The sequence below is a fragment of the Anabrus simplex genome, chromosome 6, assembly GCF_040414725.1.
Source record: "Anabrus simplex isolate iqAnaSimp1 chromosome 6, ASM4041472v1, whole genome shotgun sequence".
Classification (NCBI taxonomy): Eukaryota; Metazoa; Arthropoda; class Insecta; order Orthoptera; family Tettigoniidae; genus Anabrus; species Anabrus simplex.
This window is the reverse complement of record NC_090270.1, coordinates 18,778,656-18,803,910: the sequence shown is the minus strand read 5'-3', so window position 1 is coordinate 18,803,910 and position 25,255 is coordinate 18,778,656.

The following is a 25,255-nucleotide window of genomic DNA, read 5'->3' as shown; positions in this document are numbered from 1 at the left end:
TCACCTTTTCCTTGTTTACTCTCTCCACAGCCATGATAAGTGTTTATAAGCGAAGACAACTCGTTAGTTTTAGGTCCGTGATACAGTTTAATTAGTTGACATGTACGGCACTGTCTCACAGAAGGTCGTCTACCTAAACTCACGTGTTCATGATGTAAACTACACGTTTGAAGCTCTGACAAAACAGGATCTTGAGTCCACTCACGAGGCACCTTATCCCAAATCTGCTTTACAGCATTCGCAGCTACATTAACCAAAAATGCCTTTGGTAATGCATTTAACTCTTTTTCAGTAAAAGTGTTTAGTTTCTTTTTGCATGCATAAAACTTTTCGCTCGCCTTTTCAACTGCGTTACACTTAGTATCTGTTAGAAATGACATGATGTCTTTACTCTACAAATGTTTCTTTTACACTAAGGTTATTTCGACACTGCAGTTTACATATGTTGTTCACTTCCCGGCATGCACTGCGACACAACCAATCAAAGAGCATGCATACATGGTGTAAGGACTGTTTACTTGTTTCTCTGCTATGCTCTTTCGGAAGAGTTTTAAATGATGGGCACCCTAATTCATGCATGTCGATAATTTCACAAGATGATGGTAGAAAATCACGCAACCATTCTTTCTTTTCACAACCCTTTAAAAGAACAAGATCTGCTCTTGACAAATGTGCATTCATCATTAAAGGTAGAAAACGATAAGGTATTCCTTTTTCTTCCCACTTCAAACCTAAATTGTTTTCAATCCACTGAGTCTGCTTTTTATCTTCATCTGTTTGCAAACAGTAAGGGAACGGTGGACTAAATACTAAACTAACAAGTTTTGGAGCCCTCAACACACTGCAATCTAACACAGCCACCTCTTTAAACACAAATTTGTTTCCGTTTACTTTAAAGCCTTGCACATCAACTATTAATGTTTCTCGAAGACTAAAGCTTTTAGTCAACGAACGGGTTTAAACATGCACAATGACGTCATCACTGCAGCACGTGCTTACTCTAGCTTTCCCGATGCGTGATTAAACTTGTTCGAATTTACCGCCACCAAATTTCAACTAAAGAGTGCAGCATCGAGGTAAGCGATGTAAGATGGCGGTAGCTAAAGATGGTAGCACTGTTCTCTCTGGATTAAAGATGGCTGCTTGTCATAAAGATTTTTAAATTATCCACCACCACATAGAGTGCAGCACTGAGGTTTGCGATGCAAGATGGCGGGTGACAGCTTGTCAAATAGATTTTTTTTCAAAGGTAAGTAGCTAAAGAGGGCAGCACTAAGGCTAGCAATGCAAGATGGTGGATGACAGCTGTGACGTAAAAAATTACCTGCAAGATAGCAACACGATGCTCTTTTCATTAAAGATGGCAGCTTTTCAAATAGAATTTTTCGAATTAACCGCCTCAAAGGTAAGTAGCTAAAGAGGGCAGCACTGTTCTCTCTGGATTAAAGATGGCTGCTTGTCGAAAATAATTTTTCAAATTATCCGCCACCACAAAGAGGGCAGCACGGTGCTCTCTTGATTAAAGATGGTGGATGACAGCTGAAGAGCACATAGAATTTGTTTCCAAACGAGAGTACGTGGAATTTACCACCACCACATAGAGTGCAGCACTGTTCTCTGTAGATTAAAGATGGCGTATGACAGCTGACGAAATTACCCGCATGATAGCAGCACGGTGCTCTGTTGATTAAAGATGGCAGATGACACCTGTCAAAAAAAGCACATGGCTTTGTTTCCAAACAAGAGCACGTGGAATTTGCCGCCACCACATTTTCAAACTAAAGAGGGCAGCACTATGCTCTGTTGATTAAACATGGCGGATGGTAGCTGTCAAAAAGCACGTGAGTTTGTTTCCAAACAAGAGCACGTGAAATTTTTCAATTTGCCGCCACCATATTTCAAAGGCATCTAGCTAAAGATGGCAGCACGGTGCTCTCTTGATTAAAGATGGCGGATGATAGCTAACAGAACTTTTCAAATTGCCCGCTACTACGTGCTTAAGGTAGTAGCCATAAAGAGGGCAGCACGGTGTTCTGTGGATTAAAGATGGCGGATGACAGCTGACGAAATTGCCCGCATGATAGCAGCACGGTGCTCTGTTTATTAAAGATGGCGGATGACAGCTGTCAAAAAAGCACATGGCTTTGTTTCCAAACAAGAGCACGTGGAATTTGCCGCCACCACATTTCAAAGGTATCTAGCTAAAGATGGCAGCACTGTGCTCTGTTGATTAAAGATGGCGGATGACGGCTGTCAAAAAAGCGCGTGAGTTTCTTTCCAAACAAGAGCATGTAGAATTGGCCGCCACCACATAGAGGCCAGCACGGTGCTCTCTTGATTAAAGATGGCTGCTGTCATGTGGAATTGCCTGCCACCACAGGTATCTAGCTAAAGAGGGCAGCACGGTGCTCTCTAGATTAAAGATGGCTGCAGTCAAAAAGCATTTTTCAAATTATCCGCCACCACATTTCAAAGGTAAGTAGCTAAAGAGGGCAGCACTGTGCTCTATAGATTAAAGATGGCGGCTGACAGCTGTCAAAAAACACGTGGCTTTGTTTACCTCGCGCTAGTTAGGTTAAGTTGGTAGCACTAAGGTTTAGACCCGTCAAGATGGCAGCACTGCGGATGACAGGTGACGTATTTGCAGCTACTGCGATAAAGAGGGCAGCACAGTGCTCTGTGGTTTAAAGATGACGGATGACAGCTGTCAAAAAAGCACGTGGCTGTAAAAAAGCACGTGGCTTTGTTTACCACACGCTAGTTAGGTTAAGTTGGTACCACTAAGGTTTAGGCCCGTCAAGATGGCAGTACTGAGGTTAGCGATGCGTTGTCTGTCAAAAAGCACGTGGCTGTCAGAAAACACGTGGCTTTGTTTACCTCGCGCAAGTTAGGTTAAGTTGGCACTACTGAGGTTTAGGCCCGTCAAGATGGCAGTACTGAGGTTAGCGATGCGTTGTTGTCTGTCAAAAAGCACGTGGCTGTCAAAAAACACGTGGCTTTGTTTACCTCGCGCTAGTTAGGTTAAGTTGGCACTACTGAGGTTTAGGCCCGTCAAGATGGCAGCAGTGAGGTTAGCGATGCGTTGTTGTCGATGACAGCTGTCAAAAAGCACGTGACTTTGTTTACAAATTAAAATCTCGCGCCAAAATTCAAATCTCCCGCCAAAAATTCAAATTTCCCGCCAGAATTCAAATTTCCCGCGGGAGGAGGCGGCAGAATCCCTGTATTATACAGTACTACTACTTACCTTTATTTTAGGTACGACTACTTACGCGTGACTCTGTTTAAGTCGACAGGTATTTTGAATTGATGTAACCTCGAAGGATTTACTTCTACGAATCGAAGCATCAGCCTTATAAACTAGGTACTACATAGTAGGACTGAACACTGACTTTTCAGACAGGAGTTAAATGTAACAGATTCCTCCTCCTCCTCGATATTAGGCACAGTTTTACAGATAGATAGACAGTTAATATTTGCCGGTTGCAGTGTAAAACTATACATCATACCTACCTGTAAACATCTATGATGTTTGTGTGTGATCTTTGCAGCGTGAGTTTTTCGAGACTTGACAATCTTCAACGACATAAAGCTGTAAAGCCTAACTTCGGAATATATGCATGCATACAATGTACTTTTATATTCAACAGACGTAATAATCTTACTCGACATGTAAACTTTAAACACATTTGTTTAAGTAATTTGCCCGTAAAACGCATAGAAACATTGACTAAATGTCGAAAGAAGCGTGTTTGAAAAGATATGACATCGTCACAGCTTACTGCAAGTTCTGCTACTAACCTGACACCATCAGATAAAGAGGGGATTCATAAGGAAGAAAAAGAAGAACACAACGTTTCTTTTCCACTGGAGCTTTTTAATTGTACTTTATTTTCTATGCTGACAACATGTTCTGTTGCTGTGTACACCTCTCAAGTAGAGAAGCAAGATGTCGTGGTAGAAGAAAAAGGAGAAGGTTTGAGCGCTTCTCTTCAATCAAACCGTGTTAAGGTTTTATCTATTGATAACATTGCGGAAGCACGTACTGTGTCAAAACAAGTTCTTCCGTTTTTTAACATCAATTGTTCACATGTATTAGTAAAACTCTGTTACCCTATGCAGACCTAAGATACTGTAAAAATGTTAACTTACTCGTTGAACGATTACAACTCCTAAGAGCTTATCAAGATGGGGGATACACAGTGTATGTACGAGAGATTCAAGAAATAGAAGACTAATTCCGTCGTAGGTGTATTATTGTGTAAAGACGCACATCAGTTACAACGACGATAATGTTATTGTGACATTACATGTAGAAATACGATTAATAACCACTAAATAAATATTTTATTAAATTTAAAATGTTCTACTTTTTGCATTCCTATTACACCTACCTTAAAGTCGTGAGATTACAAGAGAGTATCCTTGTTAACGAATATGACTAAACACGAATAACTATGTTGACATTATCTCTGCGGAGGAGGAGGAGGAGGGATTGTGTTGTTTTCTATGAAGTCACGCTGTCGGATGCAGTAATGTGCCCGTAAAAATGGCAGCACTGTGGTTAGCCATGTTTAGATGTTTAAAATTGCGCGTCCACGTGCTTAAATATGGCAGCTGTTATCTTGACAGATGTTAAAAGACAAGTGGATTTTTAATTAAGCACCACCACGTGCATAAGATGGCAGCAATGAGGTTTAGATCCATCAATGTGTCGGCAGTGGGGTTAGCGATGCTTTGTTGTCCATAAAAGTGAGGTTAGAGTCCGTCAAAATGACAGCTGTTGAAAAGCTTGTGGCCGAGCACGTGGCTATGTTTACAAACAAGGGCACGTGGTCGTGACGTAATCGTCGCGGGTGCTGACACCGCAGAAAAATGCTGACGGTAGGGAGTTGAATCACCACAACTCCTACAATGTTTTTGCGTGCTGATTGTAATCAAAATAGTATTACCTTCTCCTTACCGCATCGTCCTTCTACAGCTCCCTCCTCAAAAAAATACGACGAAAAACAGCCACATAACGTAAGTATATCCCCACTAATTTTGTATCAATTCAGGAAGGCGTCTGTCCGTAGGAGGAGGATTTGAGCTAACCTCAGCAACTGAAAGGGGGAGGAGTTGCCCTTTAAACAGGGAGAGAAGTACTTCTGCCCATTTGCTAGGAGGAGGTGTCCTTTTGCCAGGACGAGTAGCCCTTTTGCCTTTTTGTCATATAGATCAGTTGGACGAGGAGCCCTTTTGCTATACGGATTGTCGGAGAGGAGCTATGTCGTTAGGAGGAGGGCAGGAGGAGGAGGAAGCTGTTACATTTTCAAATTCCATCGACAACTTAGTTAAGATAACAGCATTAAGGTTAGGGTCTGAGAGTGTTGAGAAGGTCAGTTGGCTATAAGATGGTATAATGTCGAGAAGGGCAGTTGGCCATAAGATTGTAGTATGTAGAGAAGGGGAGCTTGCCTGTAGTTATACCCCCTAGCTATGTCCTCAAATTCCACGGCGTAACTAAGTCCCGTCAAGATAAATTTAAAATCCGCGCCACTACGTGCATAAGGTAGTAACAGTAAGGTTTAGTCCCGTCAAAATAACAGCATGAGGCAAGCCATGTTTACATGTTTCAAATTCCACGCCCACGTAGTTAAAAGATAGCAGCTGTCCTTGCGCAAGCTCTTCTACGCCGTTTCAACAGAGCCTATGAATAGCCGCCATCTTACGCAAGCGCCCTTAGGCCGTCTCATAAGAGCCTATGTAGGGCCGCCATCTTGCGCAAGCGCCTCTCGGCCGTCTCATAAGAGCCTATGTATAGTCGCCATCTTACGCAAGCGCCTCTCGGCCGTCTCATAAGAGCCTTTGTATAGCCGCCATCTTACGCAAGCGCCCTTAGGCCCTCTTTGCATTGCCGCCATTTTGCACAAGCGCCCTTAGGCTGTCTCATAAGAGCCTATGTATAGCCGCCATCTTGCGCAAGCGTTCTTAGGCCGTCTCATAAGAGCCTATATATAGCCACCATCTTGCGCAGTAGCCTCTAGGCTAGATTTCTCCATATGATCCTGTTTATAACCGCCATCTTGCGCAAGCGCCCTTAGGCCATCTCAAAAGGGCATATGTATAGTCGCCATCTCGCGCAAGCGCCCTTAAGCCGTCTTTGTAGAGCCGCCATCTTGAGCATGCGCCCCTAGGCCGTCTCATAAGGGACTGCGTATAGCCGCCATCTTGCACAAGCGCCCTTAGGCCCTCTTTGCATTTCCGCCATTTTGCACAAGCGCCCTTAGGCTGTCTCATAAGAGCCTATGTATAGCCGACATCTTGCGCAAGCGCCCTTTGGCCATCTCATAAGAGCCTATGTGTAGCCGCCATCTTGCGCAAGCGCCCCTGGGCCATCTAATAAGGAGCTGTGTATGGCCGCCATCTTGTGCAATTAGCGTCGGAAAGGGCATCTTGCCGTAAAACTAAGGATAGGCCCTTCAAGATGTCGGCTGAAACGTTAGGCTCGCTCTCTTACGCGTCGGGAAGGCATCTAGCCGTTAAAGTAAGGTTAGGCCCCTCAAGATGGCGACTGTGATGTTAGGCTTGCTCTCTTCTGCAAATCTGCAAAGTCGCCAATGTACACCTACTACACTAGGGGTCAATATCCTCTGTGTCAGAACACGTCTAGTATACTACTAGGGGTCAATGACCTCTAGTAGTGACGTCACAAAAGGCAGACCCTCCGTGGCTGTCGGACCGGCTTTGCTCCATTACTTACATCAATTAGGAATAATGGTTACACTACTTTGGATTCATGGTCATTCTAATTTATTAAAGGAAATGAACAGGCTGATGCCTTGGCTAATGTGGCGGCTCACGGTCAGGACGTAGCATTACTATTTACTGATTTTTGGAGCAGTTGTATGGATAAGATCAGACAATTATGACCATGGAGTTACCCCTCGCGTAGAACAGGTCGAAGTTTGTTTACTCTCCCTCCGATTATACCTACATCTCCGTGGTTTACACAACATTCTTATTCTAGACGTCATATCGCTAATATTGTTAGCTTGCGCCTCAATCATATGTGCACGCCTGATCAGTTATATCGTATGAAATTGGTCGAAACTAACCTCTGTAAATATCGAACTTCGGTTGGTACAATTAACCAAATTTTGTTTCAATGCCCGTGCTCGTAGTTAGTAGAATTAAATGGTTGCAGCCGTTTTTAGGCAAAAAATCGCTTTACCCACTAAACTATCATGTTGGATAATAAATCCCACACCCACTACCGTGGTTGCCACTCTGGAGTTAAGCTTTGCACTTTGTGCGCTTATGCTATTCCTGTATGTGGTATATTCGTAGTAGAATTAGTATTCTCTATTCTCAACTAAATCACTTGTGTTTTCGTCTCCTCCATACTTTGATGTTCGTTATAGGTTCAGTGACTGGGTAAACCCATTTCAGGGAAGCGGATTAAATTATAAAGGAGAAGAAGATAACGACTCCCTTTCTTGAACAAAAATTTGAACAAATCAGTACCACATAGACGTGGCGCTTATCAACGAAACGTTTCTGAAACCAACAGTAAGATTCTCTGTAAAGGGATACAAAATTCAACGAGCAGACAGGGACTCCATAGAAGGCGGAGGAACAGCGATCCTTGTCAGACAACGCCTAAAATTTGATGAATACTTATTACCAACACTACAAACTATTGAAGCCTCTGCAGTAAAAATTTACACAAAAAGAGGCCCCATAATACTCGTAGCTGGTTATAAGCAGCCTCAGAAACCATTGCAAACAAGAGATCTAGAATACATTTTTAATAATGACTCCCCCACTATACTTGTAGGAGACTTAAACTCTAAACACACTGCGTGGAACTCACGAGTAATAAATCCTGCAGGCAACAAGATGATGGAATACTGTCAAAAAACAAATATCAACATACTTGGCCCATCGGAACCCACTTACATACCATACAACCCTAATCACCTTCCTGACGCTATGGACATCGCTTTACGCAAGACATCGAAGACGACATACATTTGACGACAATCTGGACCACTGACTCAGACCACAACCCTGTCCTATTGGAAATGCAGGATGACTCCGTCACACCAACTTTGGCTAACAAAACAAATATAATACCCACTAAAATATCAACTGGGATAAATTTAAAGAGATTATGGAGAACTACATTGAACACCCACTCCACGAGCTAAACACCCCTGAAGACATCGACGCTGCGGTGCAAAACCTCACTGCATCCCTAAGAACAGCAGCAAAGGCAGCCAGCTCACCGATCACCACACCAGAGACGTCAGGATTACCAGAAAGGATAAAATTCTTAATCAGACCTAAAAACATCGCCAGAAAAAGGTGGCAAAGCTCCAGAAATCAACAACACAAACGCACGTACAATTTTCTCAACAGAAAATGCTCAGCGGAACTACTTGAGTACAGTAATGAGCAATGGAACAATACCCTCAGCCATCTGTCAAGCAAGGATAACAGCATCTGGCGAATGACCAGAATACTTAACCGGAAGCCCAGCACAATTCCCACCCTCAAACCAGTAACATAACAGCAACCACTTACTCTGAAAAAGCTGAATTATTTGCCACATCCCTGGAAGAACAATTTACACCAAACGACGAGCCACAATACACCAACTTCACCAAGGAAATAGAAGAAGAAATCGCTAACATCCGACAAGCACAAACCAGACATGCAGATGAATACCCAATCATCACAGTTGCCGAAGTCAAAAAATCTGATCAGAAAATTACCAAATAACAGAGCACCAGGGCCAGATGGAATAGGCAACAGAATATTAAAACAGGTGCCTCGCACAACGCTAGAGCACTTAACAGAAATCTACAACGCCATCCTTCACACTGGCCACTTTCCCACAAAATGGAAGCTTGCCAGAATTATTACCCTTCCCAAACCGGGAAAGCCAAAATCAGACCCCAAGAGCTACAGGCCAATAAGCTTATTGGACAGACTTGGTAAAGTCATGGAAAACTACTCTACCGACGACTTATAAATAACACCACACTAAATGACTCCCTTCCCCCACAGAAATTTGGATTTCGGAAAGGGCACTCAACAGTCCAACAACTTATCAGAATGGTAAACAACATCAAGAAGACCTTAAACACTAAAAGAGGGCATGGCATCCTATTTCTTGACGTAGCGCAGGCATTTGATCGAGTATGGCACGAAGGCCTGCTCTACAAACTTCATCTCAAAGAACTGAAAAAGGTATACTGGACACTTATCGCCAACTATCTTACCAACCGACAGTTCTACGTTGAAATCCTAGGCGAAAAGTCAGGCCTAAAAACAGTAAGAACCTCAAGGATCTATCATAGGGTCGTACCTGTATCTGCTTTACTGCTCTGATATACCAACCACATCAAAAACAGAACTTGCACTATATGCAGACGACACGGCGCTTATGGTAGAATCCTTCCAGCCGAAAATTGTTATAAGAGAGTTACAGGACGCCATAGCACCCCTGGAAATTTGGTGCCGCATGTGGAGGATTAAGGTCAATCCCACCAAATCCACTGCAGTATACTACACCATCAGATATGAAAGAAAAACCCAAACGAATCTTCGATTTAATGGAGAAGAAATTCAATGGACTACCGAGGCCAAATACCTAGGAGTGATACTGGACCGTACGCTCCAATACAAGTCTCACATTAACTACATCCTCGATAAATCCCAGAAGGCATATAAATCTTTCGAATTCCTCATTAGCAGAAGATCTAAGCTCGATATTAAGAACAAGCTCCTTATATACAAAACACTCCTTCGGACTGTGACACTATATGCATCCACAGTATGGGGCACAGCCAAGGAGAGCTACATTAAAAAACTGCAACGATTTCAAAACAAAGTCTTGCGACAGATTGTTAACGCACCCTACCACCTAAGAAACACAGAAATTCATCAACAACTCAAAATTACCTCCATTAAGGACGAAATAAGAAACGCCGCGAAGCACTTCTACCGCCCGGATCAAGAACATGCAAACCCTCTAATACAGCAACTTCATGAAATGGATGCCGGAGTGTACTACAGATATAAACACCCAAAAACGCTAATTAACGATTAAAATATCCATTATAACATACTCCAACTTGACCCAGCAATTAATAACTACGCACCAGAAACCAAACGCCAAACCATTTCCAATGTAAATATTATAAATACAGTAACCCCACAGGTAGTCAGAAAACCAAACGAAACTCCTGGTAGATATAGTAAATATTGTAAATACCTGTAAATAACACAATCAACAACACCTATGTACATAAACACTGTACAGTAAAATCTCCCCCTACTACCTTGATTTTTTTTAAATACTGCATGCCCAGCAGAGAACCTTCCAGCAAACATACACTAGAAAACTAAATATTTTACCAGCGAACACTTGAATTCACAAATGTATATAAAAATTATTTGCACCCAATAAAACCAAAAGTCCACGCTCTAAGAGCCCCAAATCAAAGTGAGATAAAAGACCCAATAAGTTCGGCGATCTCAATCAAAATCCACAGCTCAGTCACGCAGTGACCGTTGTACGGTACACTACCTTAGTTGTGCGAGTCAGTGGTGCGCGGTAGTGGTAATCACTTTGCTTAAGTGTGGTGAAGGAGTGAGAAGTCATGGAGACCGATAGTGGCGGAACGTTGAAAGTGGCCGGGCATAATCTACGAGTGGAGCGTGAGATTGTCGTCCCCATGGATGAGGAATCCATAACTGATTCACATAGTAATACGACACAACAGCAAGGTTCTCAGGCATCTGAGTCTACTGAACAGAGGCGTAGTACGGAAGTGACAGACCGTTCTAATCCAGAACAACTTAACAATCAATCCGAGGCGTCCCCAGTAACTTCTCCCCCGGAATATTATAATCGCTTTCATCATGGACCCTTCTTTGTATTCGTTGAATCCATTAACGATCAAAACATAGGCAGCTTACACCCTATGGCACTTGGTTGCCGATTCTATGAAACTAAGCTCAACGTCAAATCTATCCAACGTAAGGGACGCAATAGACTACAAGTCACTTTCCATACGGCTTCACAAGCCAATGCCTTTTTGAGTAACCCCATGCTTGAAACCCTCAAAATTAAAGCCTATATTCCATCTTCACAAGTGTTACGAGTAGGAATTATTCGTGGAGTTGAAAAAGACCTATCGAATTATGAAATTTTACAGTATCTGGAATCTGAGGCACCGGTTAAAAGCGTGCAACGTCTTAATCGCCGTGCAATTCAAGATGGAGAAACCCAATACCTTCCTACAGGTTCTATAAAAATAGTTTTCAGGGCTCAAACGCTCCCATCCCATGTAGCCTTATATAAGGTGTATATGGCCGTTGAACCTTACATCTTTTCACCTATTCGCTGTCGTAAATGCCAGCGCTATGGACATACAATTCGGCAATGTCAAGCCAAAAACGCCCGTTGTGGGAAATGTTCGCAGCAACATGAAACCCAGGCTTGTACTGAGCAATTCACGCAGTGCGCCTACTGTAAGAAAAATCATGTTACGGGTTCCTCAACTTGTCCTGAACACAAATATCAAGTTAACATTAAATGGTTAATGAGTACTGAATATCTGTTTTTCCCGTTGCTAAAGCTCGCATTGCCCTTCCAATTTACCACTCCGAACAACAAGAACATCAGTTCCCTCCACTACCATCGAATCCCTCATCTCCTCCGACACCAAACCCCCGTAAACGTAAGTTTACTCAAGTCATCATGCAATCTCCCCCTCCTACACCCGAGCCAGGCTTCGATCGGCAAGGATACATGGCCATCCTGCAAAATGAACCTTCGGTTCCAGTAAATTCATTCCCGTCAACGAGTGCCATGCAACAACCTCTACACTTATCATACTCATCAAGTTCGTCACCATCTAATGGGCAGCAACCTTCCGCAGCCCCCCAAGACATAAGCTATCCTCCTACCAAGGAACGATTTCAACAAGAAATCCAGCAATTGCTGGTAATGTTAATCCAAAGTATGAGCCACGAGCCTCAGATTCACCATGTATTATATAAACTACGAGATTCTATCATGAACATCCTTGCATGCTTACAATCCTCCAATGGAACTGTCGAAGTGCCACCTCTAAAAGACATGAATTACAAATATTAATAAACGAAACGCAAACTAATATTATTTTCTTACAAGAAACGTGGTTTCAACCACATTTCATTTTCAGATTACGAGGTTATCAAGTATTCCGATACGATGGTAACGGTTTTGATGGAGTCGCCACATGTGTACAAACTTCATTACCCTTTACACAATTCCCTTTGCAATATTTCATTCCACACACTTATGCAGTAGGGATAGTACACCATAATACTTGTTTTATGAATATCTATTCCCCCCCCCCCACATTTACATTACTCAGAATCAATGGACGCAATTTTTCCAACAATTTGCAACATTCCAACACCTTTTCATTCTCGGTGATTTCAATTGCCATCACACTGAATGGGGGTGTATCATAGATACAATAAAAGGCTCCAATTTACTTGTTACCTCAAATAATCAGAATGTGTTTATTTTAAACGATGGTTCCCCGACCCGTTTAACTCCGCCTGGATCTCCACCCAGTGCCGTTGACCTTACATTATGTCGTCCAACCATGGTCCCTGTCACCACCTGGCACACTTTATCTGATACCTACACCAGTGACCACTTCCCCATCCTCATAACACATGGTAATCGCCCAATAATATCCCAGTTTAAGACAACTTCATGTATACGTCATGTCCGATCTTATAAAAATTACAATATTTCAAACTATCAATCATATCTCAATCATATCTTGCAGCAGGAACACGAGTCACCTATTACCTTTCCAACCTTACTCCCTTATTTAACCCAATATTTAAATATGTTTCATCCGTGTCGACCGCTTAACGTGACGACCCACCCACAGAAATACGAAATAAAATGGTGGGATAAAGAATGTCATGATCTCATTCAACAGCGAAAAACATTATTTAAACAATACCGCCAATCAATGACTCAGCAGCATTATTTCCAATTGCGAAAGCATATTGCAAAAACAAAGCTTGTCTTTAATGCAAAAAAACGAAAAGCTTGGCAGTCTTTTATTTCTACAATAACTCCTCAATTACCAGCAGCGAAATTCTGGAACGTGATCCGTATGATAACGCGAACATTCCAATACCAAACTTATTATTCCTATACGCGACAAGTTTTAGAAGATTTTTTATATACCCTCACCCCAGTATCAGTAAACCCGCCATTTCTACCCACCTTACAGGACAATTCTCGTTCTTTTACTTCATTATTAAAGCCATTACATATAACGAACTACAATCTGTATTATGTACCGTTAATAGCTCGTCCCCAGGACCTAATGCACTTACTTATCTCATACTCAGGGCCCTACCCCCTCACGCTCAAATTTATTTATTACAACATTATAATAGTATTCTTGAGACATTACACGTACCAACAACATGGAACGATTTTTTCATAACTTCTATCTTGAAACCGACAAAACGACCTACCGAACCTGCAAATTTTCGTGGCATAAATTTGGAATCATGTATACGGAAAGTATTCTGTAAAATCCTCATGAAACGAATGGCGTGGTTATTGGAATACCACTCGCTATTACCTAAGTATCAGTTCGCTTTTAGACGTGGTAATAGTACACAGGAACCTATCATTATTTTCCTACTCGACATCTTATTGGCAAAATGGCGGAAACAATCTACCGTGGCAGTCTTTTTGGATATTAAAGGTGCCTATGATGCTGTGTTATTGCATATTCTCTGGGAGAAATTATTTATTTATGGATTTCCCATCAAATTCCTTTCTATTTTAAATCAACTCTTTACCAATCGCCGGTTAACCATTAAATCAACTCAACACACAATTGAAAGCCGCTATACATCAAATGGATTACCACAGGGTTCGATACTAAGTGGAATTTTGTTTGCACTTTATATGAAAGATCTCGAATCTATTGTGAATCCACACGCTCGAATTCTAGCTTACGCGGATGATTATGTTATTTATTGTTCTCACTCCAACATTGATCATTGTAGAACCACAATATCTCACGTTTTAAGTTTAGTCCTTCGGTGGCTAACAACCCATGGACTTTCACTTTCAATCGCTAAATGTGCAGCGATGATCTTTACAAATAAACGAACCTTTGATAAAAGCCCTATTAACTTTGATACCTATAGCATCCCCTTTGTCCCATAACACCTATATTTAGGCATATATATCGACCAAAGACTTACATGGCAACCCCAAATACAGTATTTAATTCGGAAATCTGATCGTTATATTACTATCTTACGATCGGTAACGAAACGTGCAAAGGGTGCTGACCCCTTGTCAGCAATACAACTATATCGTGCAACCATTCGGTCCATACTTGACTATAGCGCCCATATTATTGATTTAACCGCTAAACACAGTTTACTAGCTTTGGATCTTCTTCAATTTTCAGCACTACGTATTAGTGTGGGTGCCCTCCGAACAACACCAACTAACGCTTTACTAGTAGAAACTACAGAAGAACCACTGTATATTCGCAGGATAAAACTTTCAAAAAAATTCCTTCTCAAACATATTAGCAGATCGAACTCCCTTATCGTACCTAAATTAAAATTATTATATGAATATTATCAACAGCGTCCTCCACCTTATCATCAGTAGGGAGCGGATTTTTATGTAATTACATATTTTTTGCGTACGTTTTAACGCAAGTTACGAAGTTCATTATTCCTATTGTGCATCCCCAAGTGTAAAAACTGAATCTTATTTCACATAAAAACACATATTTTCACATTTTTAAATGTAAATACATATTTTAAGAAAATCTATAATAAGCACATAAATCGGCAATATTTGTTGATCAATAAAATTTAAAATGCTTCTGTGTTATAAAACAATGCTCATATTTTCATTTTACGATTACGGTATTGTTTTTAACAGTGTATTTAACATAATGTATCTGAATGTTTCGGCTATTTATGGACTTCCCTCCATAAGTTCTAAAACTTGCTGGTCACTGGCTACGTCGTTACATTTAGACAGCGATTTGATTTGCTGCACAAGATGTTTCCTTGCATGATGTCATTCCAACTCTTTATGAGTCAACCCTCTCGGATTTTGTTTATAGAATATCAGCGAAAGGCAATCACGGAGAGATAAGGTGACTTAATTCCGTTACGACATGGGAAACTCGGACGAATATTGCCCCACCATTAGGTAGTGGAATTTCATCACTCCTAAGAGTAAGGTTAGCTGTTCGGGTCCATACATCATTCCCGTGTTTGTGTGATTTTGTATGGATTTATAAGAAATATTTCCTTCAGTGTACGCTGCTATTCTTTTTATTGAAACAGTGATTCACCGTAAATGCGTGTGTTGTAACCTGCAAAATAATGCCAAAAGCGAAGTCGAGTACAAGGTCGCGTCTTCAACAATATGTAGTGGAATTTAAAAGCATTTTCACTACCGATGGAAAAGTATTATTTTGCCAACCGTGTGGTAAAACAGTAAGTGCAGATCAACGTTCTCAAGTAATCCAGCATTTGTCTGGAAATAAGCATACTGCGGCTGCTTCGCGTGTGCGTTCGCGACAGTTACTAATAGCTGAACCAGCTACTTCAAATGCAGGCCCATCTAAATATTCCCAGTATTATTTAGATGTGTGCAGAGCATTTGTTTGTTTGCGCCAACATTCCTCTTGGTAAAATAAATAATCCGGGACTGAGAAATTTCCTAACAAAGTACATTAATTTTGAGCCTCCAGACGAATCCACATTAAGGAAAAACTATCTCCCAAAATGTTACGAAGAAACTTAACAGAGAATTCGGGCAGTATGTGATAGCGAAAAACTGTGGGTGAAACCACTGATTCAAGTGGCAGAAAAGTAGGAAATGTTGTAGTTGGTGTGTTGAAGAATGAGAAAACTGCTTGCGAACATTCTTATTTGTTAGCGTGTAAAGAAATGCTTGCTGCAAACCATGTCACTGTAGCTAGGTTATTCAATGAAGCCATGCACTTACTTTGGCCAAAAGGTATAAAATACGACCATGTATTGCTTTTCCTTACTGACAGTGCAGCTTACATGAAAAAGGCAGCCGAAGGCCTTTCTGTGAGCTTTCCGAAAATGATACACGTAACTTGCGTTGTTCATGCTCTACACAGGTTATGTGAAACTGTGCGGGCTCAGTATCCTCAAGTGGATAAATTAGTGTCTAATGGCAAAAAGGTCTTCGTAAAAGCACCCTCAAGAATCGATCTCTTTAAAGAGAAAAACCCGGATCTTGCGCTTCCTCCTCTGCCTATTGTTACGCGGTGGGGTACCTGGCTTAGCGCTGTGGTATATTACGCAGACAATTTCGAAAGTTTTGCATCCGTTGTGAATGTGCTAGATAAAAACGACGCGTCGTCAATTGAGATTCTTCAAGAGATACTAAAAGACAGCTCTTTGAAAAATGATTTGGCGTTTATATCTGCCAATCTAAGCTTCTTGTGTAAAACTATAGACATACTTGAAAAATCCACTAACCTGTTGTCCGAAACAGTGAAGGACGTGCGCGCTGTTGAAAATAAATTAGATTCACTCCCGGCTTCGCAGGTACAGGGACTGTTAAAGGTCAAATATCAAAATTTGTTCAGGAAAAACAGAGGATTTCAAACAATGTGCCAAATTTCTAGTGTATTAGGGGGTGCTCATGTTGGCGAAATTGATGGCGTTATTGTTGGTGACATTCCTCTCTTTAACTACGCTCGTCTGACTTCCTGTGATGTGGAGCGATCGTTTTCGCAGGATAAGGCGTTCTTTAGAGATAATCGGCATGCATTTGTGATGGACAATTTGGAGATGACCTTTGTTGTTCACTGCAGTTCTGAGACTACTTCTAGCAACTAATATTCCAGCGTGTGATGCGTGAGTACGAACTGGTACTATTTTTTCAAAGATGATAGGTTGCTTTTGCAATATTTAAACAAAACATTACCTTTAAAAAAATAACCATTCATAATATCTACTCTGGCGCATCAAAAATTAATATACCATACAGCACGTTTCCATACACAGACACCATTTTGCCTTAAGGAGCACGTTTGGTAGCACCATATTCTAATACAAAACATTATACTTATTTATTTCTTGAGCGCGAGTAGTTATGTGATATTTAATGGAAAATAATTTCAATTCTTTATCACATATTTTAAAGTTTTTCATCACATAAAAAATAAATATTTTTCACATTTTTAGCACATAAAAATCCGCTCCCTAATCATCAGTACCCCGCCATATATGCTGAACTCCACCATCTTACTGAAACAATACTAAGCACACCACGCGTAAATTTGTATTCATATGACTATGATATTCAAACATTCCGTCCTTCTATTATCATTGCACCTTCTGAATCATTAAAACAATCAATGTATTCACCTCATCCCAAATTATACGCTCTTAAGAAATTTAAAAGTTCAATAACCTTACCAGATTATCACCTTTTTACTGATGGGTCAAAATCGACTACTGGAGTCGGAGCAGCATTTTATGATCCACAAACACAAACTATCTTTAAATATCCGTTGCCTAATAATTTAACTATCTTTACCGCAGAATTATATGCCATATATCAAGCTCTTTTATATGTCCAACAGTTACAATCCAAAAAAATAAATATATTCAGCGATTCTCAAACTGTATTACAAGCTCTCCAATCCTTCGCCCATAGTCAAAATACATATGTCTACGAAGTTAAACACCTTATTTTACAACTCGAAACATCCGGTTTTGTTATAACGTTAATATGGATTAAAGGGCATAACCGACACACAGGCAACGATATGGCCGATATAGCAGCAAAAGAAGCCAGTGCAGATACCGCGAACTTATTACAAATCAAAATCCCGACTTCTGACTACTTTCCATATATCAAAAATGAAGCTAAACACACATGGTGCACAAAATGGCGTTTATCAGCTAGTACGAAAGGCCATTATTACTATCAAATTCAACCGAATATTCCCACACTTCCGTGGTTTGCAAATGGTACGTATACACGACGTCACATTACTAACATCATCAGACTACGTTTTAATCATGCCTTAACCCCGGTATATTTATCTCGATTTCAGATTACGAACGATCCAACTTGTTCCTGTGGCGAACCTCAGGGCGATAGTGACCATTTGTTTTTTCATTGCACCCAATATGCACGCCAACAGGCCATTTTAATGCAGAAATTAATTAATGTCAACGTACCTTTCCCCACACGACTTTCAGCTTTGTTGTATCAACCTTCGCCTAAGATCATTGCTATCTTAAACGAATACCTTGATAACACTCACCTCAAATTGTAATTACGATCTAGATTTTCAGTTGTTTTTTCCGACATGTTGGTGAAGTGGCATTTCTATATGTTCCGGGTGAGTGGATCTCGCGCCAAGAGTTTTATTACTCTCCAATCTTGTACAGTGCAACACGTTTCTATTGCTCAAGATTAATAGGTTATCTGTGTATTCGACCAGTGCAGATAGTTTACTACTTTTATGAACTTACATATACACGATATCATAGTGCTTCGTTCAGTTTATCTATCTAAGTGTAATCGTGCGAAAACTGGTTATTAATGATGTAAACGTGTGCTGTTGTGATACAAGTGAAAAAAATTTCATTGGGATCGTGACTGGGAAAGAATATATTGGATCCCGAATAAATATCCGCAAGACAAGACAAGACAAAATCCACAGCTGCCCCTCGAGCCACAGCAGTCGCTCCGCGAGGCTCAGGCTCACTCCCTTTCTTAGCTTCCTCTACCCGATTTTTATCCTGTTCTTAAACATTATGCTTATGGTCAGTGGCAAGAAGATTGGACTAGATCAGCTTCTTATAAAGGTCGCTATTATTACAATATTCAGCCTTGTATTCCTCCCTATCCTTGGTATTTGAAGGGTAACTATTCTCGCCGTCACATTACCAACATTATTCGTCTTCGCTTTAACCATGCTCTTACTCCTCTGTATAAACATCGTTTTAACCTCTCCCCCCACTCCTCCTGTCTATGTGGTACTCTGAGTTCTGATGTAAATCATTTATTATTCCAATGCCCTGTGTATGATTCTTTTCGTCCGGCTTTTATTTCTCGTCTTCTCAGTCTTCAGAAAGCTCTCCCCACCAATGTCTCCTGCTCTAATACATACTATCAATCAATATTTGGATGACTCTCATATTCATTTGTAAATTACTGTCTGTTTATTGTTTGCACCGTTAAGGCCGGTCTCCACTGTTAAACATTTAACACCAACATGTTAAATTTAACATGTTACAGTTGATATGTATATTGTGATTGTGTCTTCCAATTGACTTTGCATGTTAACTCAGAATGTTGAGTTAACACTTTTAACATGTTGGCGTGTTTTCCGCTCCAAGTGGAAAACATGTCAAGTGAATTCGTTGTTCGTGCGTTGTCGGCACAGCTTCGGCAACTTCCATGATGTTTCCATGCCAATACATAACCTAAACGACGCAAACGACGTGCTCCTCATGAAGTACGATTATAATTACAACACTCCGCAACACTCCTTCTCTTTGTTATAAGCTACAAATACAGTACATGCACGTGTGTCTTTCTCTCTGCACTATACTAAAATGTATAGTCAGAAATGGAGTAGAGCAAGGAGATTACTCTGGACTTAATTAATGATATAATAGAAAGGCCTTATTTGTGGGATGTCTCATCAGAGGAATACAGATATAAAGCGAAGAAAGCCGACAGTTTCCAGGAACTCGAAAATATCTATAATTGTTCCCGCGAGTAAATCGAAAAAATCTAGCGTCCCTCCGCTCCCAGTACAGTCGAGAATTGCAGAAAGTTCAGAAAATTCGGTAGTCGGGAGCGGACGAAGTTTATACCTTGTACTTCAAAGTGGTTTGCTTTTGAAGCAATGAGCAGAGTGAGGGGAGAAAATGTGCCTAATAAAACTGCATTTCTAAATCATAACAAGAAGCAACAGTGGCAATAACAAAGGCCAATTCCTCTTCATCTGAGTCCATTGTCCTTATTTAAAAATACTAGAGACCATCTAAATGTATTACCATAAATTGATATGATGAACTACCTGTATATAAACAAAGGATGTCAAGTTTAAGATGTTTATTAAGTGTGAACACAATGTTAAATGAAACAGTTTTTGACATTTAACATTTAACATGCTGATGGTGTCACCAGTTAACATTTAACACTTTTAACATTTAACATGTTGTTATTAAATGTTAATCAGTGGAGACCGGCCTTTACATACTCCTGCTTCCACTGTTTTTTGCTTCTACGCACTTCCTTTTTTATGTTTCGGGTTACTTAAGATGTGTACATAGACCTGATGCTCAACTCTGTTCTTGTGACCTTCGTAGTGAAATTCATTGCGTGTGACCTTCGTAGTGGACTAATTGCGTGTGATTTCGCATTATAAGTGTAATATCACGATAATAAGTGTAGTGGCTGGGTGAAATAATAGAGCCCATAACCTCTCCGACAACAACAACAACAACAACAACCTTTCTTAGCTTAGCATGACAACAGTTCGCGCTGGTTCCCGGTGGCGAGTGGACGTGATTATCGGTGCTAGCGTATTAATCGGTATAGTGTGCGAGTAGGTTCGGTGTTGGTAAGGTGTTCAAGTTTCTTCGCTTCCTTGGGAGTGGTGTGGGAGTCTTGTGAGTAACTATATGTATTAATTTCTCAACTCCCTCCGAACCTCATGGCGGAGTCGAGTGGGGGACAGCGTATGGAGGAGGAGTCAATTGAGGTAGATAGTCGTGAGTTCTCTTTGGATAACACCCTCGTGTTAAATGACCCACCCCCACCTGATAGTAACCGTGCTCCCTCTCCTAAAGTTGATGTGTATTCTCTGAAACCTGACACACAGACATATGATGAGACACATACGGGACCCTACGTAGTATTTGTGGAGGCCATTGCTGACGGTAAGAAATTGGGCAGCATCCATCCCATGGCTTTGGGAAAAAATGTTTATGATCGTAAATTTGAGGGTGTTACTCAAATTGCTCGGCGAGGTCGCCATAGGATCCAAATTGAGTTTAATTCACGAACAAAAGCTAACGATTTTCTCACCAACCCCATTTTAAAGGAAAAAACCTTAAAGCGTTTATTCCTTCTGCGTCAATCTATAAGATAGGCGTTATTCGAGGGGTTGATAAAGATTTATTGGTCGAGGAACTTTGTAAGGTTGCTGAATCAACTGCCCCATTAGTCGAAGCACAGCGAATGAACCGACGCTCCTTTCAGGATGGCCGCGTCAGTTGCATTCCAACTGGTACCATTAGACTCACGTTTCGCAGCCAGACTCTCCCTGCTTTCGTTTCCATCTACCGGGTTCGTACCCAGGTCGAACCATTTGTTTTCCAGCCGACGATTTGCCGGCGATGCCAACGATACGGCCACACCAGAAAAAACTGTAGGGCTCAACACCCTCGATGCGCTAATTGCGCACATGAACATGAAACTACAGAATGTAAGAATTCTACCCGACGTTGTCTCAATTGTTCAGGAGAACATTCCGTAGGTTCCCTTCAATGCCCAGAACAAAAACGGCAACAGGAACTGAAAAAACAGCAGGCGTTGGCCGTCCCTCAGTTATCCTCAGAGTCCTTTTTTACTCCGACAGCCAATAGATTCAACCCCCTTTTGACCTTACACAACTTTCCTCCGCTTCCGAGCACTTCGTCGTTTCCTCAACCCCAGCCGCCGAGAAAGCGAAAATTTACGGCGGTTGTTTCATCGCCTCCACCTAGTCCGGATCGTTCGCCAGGTTACGATGTCAAGGGATATCGTGCTCTTCTCAAACAGCCTCCCTCTGTCACCACTGCTATACATCCTATACCTTCCATATCGGGGACGAACCTCCCGGCCACTTCCAGGCATGTAGATTCTACTGTATACTCAAAGCAAGACAGTTCCCGGGCCTCGAACCCGGTATCGGCTACCATTACAGCTATTTCAAACAAACTCTCTGCCTATACCCGGGCGGCTGAAAACGATGCTAAATGGTCTAAAATGCTCCTCACCATGCAAGAGGAAGTTCAGTCACTACTCCATTCATTAGTATCATTTATATCGTTACATGATCATTCTTCAGTGGAATGCACGGAGCGTAGTTCACAAGAGACATGAAGTATTCTTACTCATTGATTCTTACAAACCTCATATCCTTTTCCTTAGTGAAACTTGGTTGGCTCCGGCCAAACATTTTCATATACCCCATTATACTGTTATTCGTCATGACAATTATGGTTTTGACGGGGCGTGTATTTTGGTCCATAACAGCCTATCATACTCGTCGGTATCATTAACGTATAAAATACCTGGTACACAGGCGGTCGCCATTGTGATCAACAACATCCATTTTATTTCCATCTATTGCCCCCCGAGAATTCAAGGCACTTATGCTGATTGGGCGACTTTTTTCTCACACCTGCCGCACCCCTTTCTTCTGGGGGGCGATTTAAACGGGCACCATCGGAGTTGGGGATGTGACGTTTCGTACCCTAAGGGCAATAAAATAGCTAAATTAGCGGCATCACATCATTTACGGATTTTGAATGATGGGTCACCTACTCGCGTTACGCCCCCTTCTACAAATAAAAGTGCTGTGGATTTAACTATCTGTTCGAGTAATCTGGCGCACCGTGTGGAATGGGAGGTCGTCAAGGACACCCATTCCAGTGACCATTTCCCTATCTTTATTGGGTTGGCTGACGGTCTCCCCGCCGCTCAACCCCCGGTTAAAGTAAGCAGACGAATGCGCAACTTCAATTCTTCTCAGTTTCAACATTTTTTAGCCCACAAGTTTGCAGCCTTATGAGATCAACCGGTGTCCTACAGTTCCTTCACAGCTATTATCACTGAATATCTCGATCTCTACCATCCACTACAACCATATTTCCCACCTAAATCTATCGTTTATGCCCGCTGGTGGGACGCGGAATGCACCGCCTTAATATCACGCCGGAAAGCAGCATTGCGCTCTTTTCGACGTTTGGGTACGTTCCAATCTTATTTACATTATAAAGTCATAGTAGCACAATCGAAAAAGGTTTTTAATGATAAACGCCGCCGAGCTTGGAAAACATTCATTGCCTCGTTAAATAGGCAGACACCGTCCAAACATATATGGAGAGCAATCGCTGGTCTATCGAACCGCCTCCTTAATCCACCGTCTACTATACATTTCAATACGGATGCTTTGATAAACTTTTTTCATCACCTCACGCCGGATTCGGTAGACCCTCCGTATGGTTTCGTTATCCCTCCTAGTTCCAATACCTTTTCGTCTCTCATGAGCCCAATTGACATAGACGAATTAAATCTGGTTATCAATACTTCCAACAATTCGACACCTGGACGGGATGCGATTTCGTATTCCGTATTAAAGCAACTCCCCCTTCTAGCTAGGCAACATTTACTTCACATTTTCAATCATTACCTTGAGACGGCTCGAACCCCTTCCACATGGAATGACTTTTATCTAGTACCCCTGTTGAAACCAGGTAAAAATCCTCTCCTCACTGATAGTTACCGGGGTATCTACCTGGGCCAATGCCTTAGGAAACTTTTCCAAAAAATTCTTCTGGAACGCCTCAAATGGTCTCTCGATTTTTATAACCTGTTACCAAAATATCAATTTGCCTTCCTCCCGGGTCGTTCTACCTCTGATGCCATTCATCTTTTGGTTACAGATATCAGTTTAGCACGCTGTCGGAAGGAACCTTTGTTGGCAATTTTCTTTGACCTACGGGGAGCATATGATCATGTTGACCTAAAAATTTTACTCCAAAAATTGCTAAATTATAATTTTCCGCCGCTCTTTATTAATCTCCTTTTGAATATGCTAAGGCACAGATCACTTCAACTCAAACACTTCCCACAAATCTCAGCACGTCTGACCTCTACGGGGCTCCCTCAGGGGGATATCCTAAGTCCTATTCTCTTCTCAATTTATTCGATGTCCCTCGAGAACATTATTACACGCAGAGCACGTATGATCCAATTTGCTGACGATCTCGTGATATATCTCAGTCTTCCACAACTTGACGAGGTTTATAAGTCATTACATCTGACGTTACTGGATTTTGGAAAGTGGCTCCATGATCATAACTTAGAGGTATCTTTTGCCAAATGTCGTGCGATGATTTTCTCTTGGGCTCGGCGTACAGATCACCCGCCTATTCGCTTCCAAGGGTTTTCGATCCCGATAGTCCAGTCTACTAAATATCTTGGTATTTACCTTGACCGGAAATTACTATGGCACTCTCACATCAAATACCTGGTGGATAAGTCCTTTCCAAAAAAATCACTCTTTGTTGCCCTACGACATAGATCTTGGGGATCCGATCCTAGTACGATGCTTCTGTTATATCGTAACATTCTTCGATCGTCTTTGGATTATGGCTCGGGGTTTATCGACACGGCGGCCAAGACCAAACTTAATCACTTGGATTCACTGCAAGTACAGTTTGTTAAACTTTGTCTTGGGGCTCTACCATCTGCCACCCTGGTTGAAGCTGCGGAATTCCCCTTAAATCTGCGGCGAAAATTGCTAGCAACCAAGTTTCTTCTACGGACTTTATCTCTAAACTCTCACCCTCTCATCCCTAAATTATCTTTGCTCGTTCGCTATTATCAAGATATGGGTACTCCGTTACACAGATTCCCCGCGCTGGCTTGGGCTTATTGGAAATTTAGCTATCTTCGCAACTCTATTCTGCGTAACCCGTCCACAGCTAACTACATCTTTCCCTTTCAGGCAAACTACTATGTCCCTGACATGATACTCCCCACGTCAGGGGAGGTCCCATCTTTTGGCCCGGCCCGGACACAAAGTGCTCGGAAATATGTCCATCACATTTTGGCACAGGATGTTCACACATTAGCACCAGTCTTCTATACGGATGGGTCCAAAATTTGTACCCCCCCAGGTGTGGGGGCGGCCTTTTTCTCCCCAGATCTTGTTCTAGGTAAACAATTCTCCCTCCCGTCGGAGACTTCTATCTTTACGGCTGAAGCTTTCGCCATCCGTCAAGCCCTCTTATACGTTAAGTACTCCCGCCTCGAAACTATCACTATTGCTTCTGATTCCTTGAGTGTACTTCAGGCTTTACACAATCCCAATTACCGCTCTCATTGGTACATTCAGAATCTCAG